Source organism: Scatophagus argus, chromosome 11 (assembly GCF_020382885.2).
Source record: "Scatophagus argus isolate fScaArg1 chromosome 11, fScaArg1.pri, whole genome shotgun sequence".
In the NCBI taxonomy this organism is placed as follows: Eukaryota; Metazoa; Chordata; class Actinopteri; family Scatophagidae; genus Scatophagus; species Scatophagus argus.
Window position 1 is genome coordinate 24,412,107 of NC_058503.1, and position 6,277 is coordinate 24,418,383.

Below are 6,277 nucleotides of genomic sequence, written 5' to 3' on the forward strand. Positions count from 1 at the left end.
CAGACTTTGTCCAGAACCAGTTTTCCTCTGTCGGGTCCACCTGAGCTCCACACTGGACATCCGAACTGCACTTCACTTCCTCACGTTTAAAGACTAAAGTGATTTTGTGTTTATACAGAGATAAGCGTGTTTTAGTAGAACACTGCTGAAATTGTACAGTTACACACAACCACATCAATTCAGCTAAAATGAAAAGTATTTTATCTTCTGGTGAATCTAATGTTTAAACTGTATTTTTGTGTCAGACTGAAGCTACGAGTTATTTATTGTTGTGTATGAACTCTAACCCTGTTTTTCCCATCATCCTCCAGTCTGAGCTGTGAAAGTCACACGTCAGCTATGAGTTTGTCTTCAATAAAAGCCAAAGCTTTGATTTCAACAAGATGGCAGAAAATCTGATTGCAGAAATTTTTTCTCTGTTGATCAAAAACACAAACTATAGTTTGGTTATCCAGTTTGAAGATTATCCTGACTCTGACTGAAAAAACCAGAGTGTCCAAGTTCAGACTCCATAAAGAGCTCAGCAGCCTTTTCTTTTATTTTATCATTCAGCTTGAAAGTGCAATGATTTATCTCCAAGTTCTTATTAACACTCTTATTATTTTATTAGTTTTACAGTGAAATTGTTTTTTGAACTTGACTAAATCCTCCGTTACTCTCCTTTAAGTGTAATTCATTCTACATTATAATCCAGAACTGTGTGTGTGCTGTGGCGAACAAACATGACACACACACATTATTATGAGGCACTGAGCAGTTCATTAGTGTCACATGAAGACTTGACAGTGATCTGAGGTGTGAACAGCTAACGAGCATGAACATAAACACATGATGCAATCGCTTTTGTTATGATGTAACCTAATGGGAGCGACTTGGATCAAACAGTGGTGGACCTCGGTGGTTAACTCCTGGTTGTATGGTATGATGAGGCATTGAGTTGTGCTTGAACAGAAGCACCCAAGACGAAAACTATGTCATTGAAGGGTAGAAGAGCTTAAGCTGGGGCAACTGGACTTCAGTTTAAAAGTGAATACGCTTCAGCTCTCATCCAAAAGGCTTCTTCAGTTCTGATGAACTGGTCAGGATAATCTGCACAGACATGTCAATTAAGCTTTACAGGCATACATTTGACAAAAGTGTGACATTAACCACTATACAGCTATTTTTATGCACACATCCCCATTGCAGAGGGGGTGAGTCATTGCAGTCAATGACTGCCTGAAGTCTGGAACCCATAGACATGGAGTTTCCTCCTTCGAGATGTTTTGCCAGGTCTGTACTGCAGCTGCCTTTGACTGTTGCTTGTTTGTTGTTCTTTCTGTATTCAGCCTGTTTTCAGTAAGTGAAAAGCATGCTCTATTGTGTTGACATCAGGTGACTGACTTGGCCAGTGAAGAATATTACATTTATTTGCCTTGAGAAACTCTTGTGTTAGTTTTGCTGTATGCTTTTGTGTCAATATCTATGTGCTATATGAAGCGGCTTCCTAACATCATTTGGTAGAATCTGAGTAGAGAGTTTAACCCTAAACACTTCATAATTCAGTTAATAGCTACCAAACGCATATGTAACACTTAGAACTAACTCCAAACCTTTATCTGCTTGATTTGTCATGGAATAACAAGGAAACAGTCCATGAAACTTCTTGTTAGCCATTTGTATTATCATTTATCTTCTATGGATATTGTCTAAATTAATCCATCCATCCATTTTCTTTCGCTTCATCTGGGGCCGGGTCATGGGGGCAACAGCTTGAGCAGGGATGCCCAGACTTCCCTCTCCCGGACACTTCCTCCAGCTCTTCTGGGTGGACCCCAAGACATTCCCAGGCCAGCCGAGTGACATAGTCCCTCCAGCATGTCCTGGGTCTTCCTCGGGGCCTCCTCCCGGTGAGGCATGCCTGGAACACCTCCCAGGGGAGACTGATACATCAACTGCATTACTGCTGTCGCTGCACTGCTCTGTCTGTCAATCTCACGCTCCCATCTTTCCTCACTCGTGAACAAGACCCCAAGATACTTGAACTCCTCCACTTGAGGCAGAAACCCTCCTCCGACCTGGAGGAGACAGACCACCTTCTTCCGGGCAAGAACCATGGCCTCGGATTTGGTGCTGATTCTCAACCCAGCGGCTTCACACTCGGGTGCAAACGTCTCCGTGCATGCTGAAGGACCTGGCTCGAAGAAGCCAACAGGACAACATTGTCCGCAATGTTGAGATGAAATCTTGTGGTTCCCAAACTGGACACCATCTGACCCCTGGCTGCGCCTAGAAATCCTGTCCATGAAAATGATGAACAGGACTAGTGATAAAGGGCAGCCCTGCCGAAGGCCAACATGCACTAGGAACAGGTCTGACTTACTGCCGGTGGTGTGAACCAGACTCCTGCACCCGGGAGTACAGAGACTGCACAGCCCTTAGCGAAGTGGTCCCACCTAATTGGAAAGTTGAGATCAACCTATACCTCACACTTTGACTCATTTGGGCTGTGGATGTATGCCTCAGTGTTCAGTCATTTAAACCGTACTAAGCAGTTCATATGCAAAATTTCTATCAGCATTTTATCTGTTTTAGCAACATTATCCACTTTGGCTGTCAGAGGAAGAACCATATCAATATCACAAATAAATTCTTCTAGCTGACCATATTGATGGTTCGCATCCCTACTAACATCCACAACTTCTGACAAATTACAAATCTGAACATTTAGGGGGACACCAAATGCTTAATTGGCTTAAAATGCTTAAAAAGTTCAAGTATGCTATTCACTGAACTTTCAGTTGAACATTTTATTTAGGGGCCTTAATGCCTTAAATCTTCTGCATCTACAAACCCTTTACTAAATGTTAATGTGCCAATAATAAATGCTGAGTTGGGAGAATAAAACTGTTACTATTTTTTTTTTTTTTTGAGAGTTGACAGATTTGTTAAATAGCGAAGAGAGGAAGAAGAATACAATTGAAGATGCATCAAAACCAAACTGCACCTAAAATACTAAAGCTTCGCAAACATTTTTTAATTTTTTTAACTAACCCCTGCATATCTAAGTTCAGTCTCACTTTACTGCTTTGACACTGGTTTTCAAACATCTTTATTGATTTTATGGCACACCAGTTACTTTTTGAATATATTGGTGATGATAGATTGTGATGGTGCTTTTCTCTTCCTGTAGGCAGCTCCACTCCCCCACCAACCTCTTCCTCCTCTCTCTGGCTGTCTCAGACTTCTTTGTGGGCCTCCTGGTGATGCCAGTTGAAATCCTGCTGACTGGGACCTGCTGGGTCTTGGGTGACTTCATGTGTGCTCTGTATTTTTTCCTATCTGTCACTCTCATTTCTGCCTCTATAGGAAGCATGGTGCTAATATCAATTGACCGTTACATCGCAATTTGTGACCCTCTGCATTACCCCACCAGAATCACACAGAAACTAGTTACCATCAGTGTGTGCCTCTGTTGGATCTGTACCCTTTCCTACAGCATTTTCATTTTGCATGATCACTTGAGACAACCAGGCAGGTACAATTCCTGCTATGGAGAGTGTGTAGTTAATATTGCAGGCGATGTGGACCTTGTTACCTTTATTATTCCCATTACTGTCATTTTTTGTCTGTATCTGAGAGTGTTTGTGGTGGCGGTGTCTCATGCTCGTGCCATGTACTCTCATGTTGCAGCTGGAAAACTCCAAGGTTTAGTGAAAAAAAAAATCAGAGCTGAAAGCAGCCAGGACTCTTGGTGTTGTTGTAGCTGTTTTTCTAATTTGCTACTCTCCATACTACTGTCTTTCTCTAACAGGCCGCAACATTTTGATTGGTTCTTCAACTGAAACCTTAATGAGTTTTCTGATGTATGTTAACTCGTGTCTGAACCCTGTGATCTATGCTTTGTTGTACCCTTGGTTTAGAAAAGCTATTAGAGTCATTGCCACTCTTCAGATCCTCCACCCTGACTCCCGTGAGGCCAAAATGCAATAGACAGACACTGTTGTATCATTAAACTGAGTTATTTCAACATCCAATGTTACTGATAGAGCTTTGAATTCATCCAGAACTGGGAGTGTGCTTTACATGTGGGAACTGGAACAATGGTTGTGTCTGTAAGTGTGGAAGCAGATGGCCATGTGATGACTTGTTGCTTGCATATTTTGAAATGTTGAGTATTTGAGATATTGATACTTTTCTGTACACTCCCACACACATATTAAGTGACCATATTTGAGAACTTGCCTGGTACATACACATACCATGATACAAAGGCCTCATGTTATTGTTACTGTTATCTGGTACTGAAGGAAAGGCCTAATGTGATTATTATTATTATTATTGTTATTGGATAGCATGAAGGACAGGCCTAATGTTATTGTTATTATTGTTTACCATGTTTTTGTTTTTTAAAAAAACCTCTAACGGGCAAGGATCCATATATGGTCACTTTGTTCAACTTCATTTTCTACATGAATTTTTTTTGTTGTTTTTTTTCAAAATGTTACAAAAGTAAAATGGTCATGTTATTTGCTCCAACAACACTCCGGGGTTGAAATTTTGAATTTACAAGTATTTCAATGAGTGCCCTTCAAAGGATTAAATGTCTAGAAATGTAATGTTTCAAATACTGTCCTGTATAGTATTTCTAGATGGTACTTAACAACCAGCTTAATATTTGCAGTAGTCTCCTTAACATTTTGTATATGTTAAAACAGGAAGAATGTTTTTATGTGTGCTTATGTTATGGAGGACAGTGATGGCCAGTGCATTGTTTTTCTACTCTGAGTCAATTCACTTGTCATTTAGACCTCTGGGATATATAGTTTTTAGAGATCAAAATTTTCCAGCTCTCATCCTGAGTTTTTTTTTCCATCTTGGATTTTGTTTTGAAGACAGTGGCTTGGAGAGACTGTAGTCCAACTAAATGTCTTCATTCTCTCTATTTTTTAGATAGGTAGATGCTATTTTATGTTTATTTTTATATTTCGCTTATTCTGTAACTGTTATCGTAGTGCTGTTTTTGTACCCTGCTGTTGTAATGCTGCAATTTCCCCTTTTCTGGGTTAAATAAAGGTTTTCTTATATTATCTTATCTTAATAAATCCTACAGCAACCAGTGGTATCCCTGTCATTGTTTTAACATTTCTTCATAGCTGATTTAGTGGGTTTTCCCTTTACTTTCAAACCACACCACCCAAGGAGACTTGGTTTGGGTCCTAGGGTTGGACCAATCAGATAAGTGGATGAGCCTTGTGGGCAGGAACAAGTTTTCCCTCCTGCTAGGGTTCATCAGTAGCACCTGCTCACTACTTACTGTGATTCCCTCTGAGGAAGAAGCACGGCTGTGAAATGTCAGGGAAAACAAACTGAATTGAGCCCAACCTTGGTATGTTCTATACAACTGGTTGTCAGTCCTCATTAGAAGAATTCGAGTGTCTGTCTTTGAGAGAGTTTTTTTAAATTAACAAATACATTAAAAAGTCACATTTTTAAATTTTAGCATGTCAGTGTGAGGATCTACCATAACAGGTCATCCACCAAGACCAATAAGGCCAAGAGTGTGTTTTCCTGAGGGAATTAATATTTCAGTGAAAATTAGTGAAAAATTTCTCAATTTAAACTGAACTAACTTCAGACACACGGCTCTCCACTGTTGGTGTTTGGTTTATTGTGTTTGTATGTTTTGTTTTGTGTAGTTTTGTGCAGAAACACCACAGTATGCTGGGTGAAGCCTACATACAGTTGCCAGGATCTTCTGAGCTTGTGGAATGATGATTTCGATCACATCGGACTACCACCGCTCCCGTGACATACCAGAGCACATAGTCAGGACTCCTGGGTCTCCATGGGTGGAGATTTCTGTTTTTAGGTCTGGGAAGGGGTGGAAACGCTTGTATGTCTCCCAGATTCAGCTCCCTGGAGCCTGTATCCTTTACCGGTGATTCTACAGGTGGTTGAGGTGGAGTGCTACAGGTAGGTGGTAGATTTATATGGGGCTGTAGCAATTTAGGGCTGTACTACTATCCCTAACCCCTGTTGTCCGGAGTGGGAACGGAAGTGATGGACTAATGGAGTTTTTTCCCTTCCCTGATGTTGTAGAAGTGTTGTGTTAGTCTGGTCTGAATTGTATTTCCTGTTTCCCCTATATAAGGTAGCTTACACTCTTTGCATTGTATGCAATAAACTACGTTTTTTTCTTTAAGAGAGAAATTTCCAGTCACTGAGATGCCTCTATCACTGTGCGGATTATATAATATATATTAATTATTGCAGTTCGCCGATCGTCATTTTGTGG

The 6,277-nt window shown here is 40.5% G+C and overlaps 1 pseudogene; it reads left to right on the forward strand.

Moving 5' to 3' along the window:
• Nucleotides 1–2,764: 2,764 nt before the first annotated feature.
• LOC124067638 lies at nucleotides 2,765–5,414 on the forward strand (annotated as a pseudogene).
• Nucleotides 5,415–6,277: the final 863 nt, after the last annotated feature.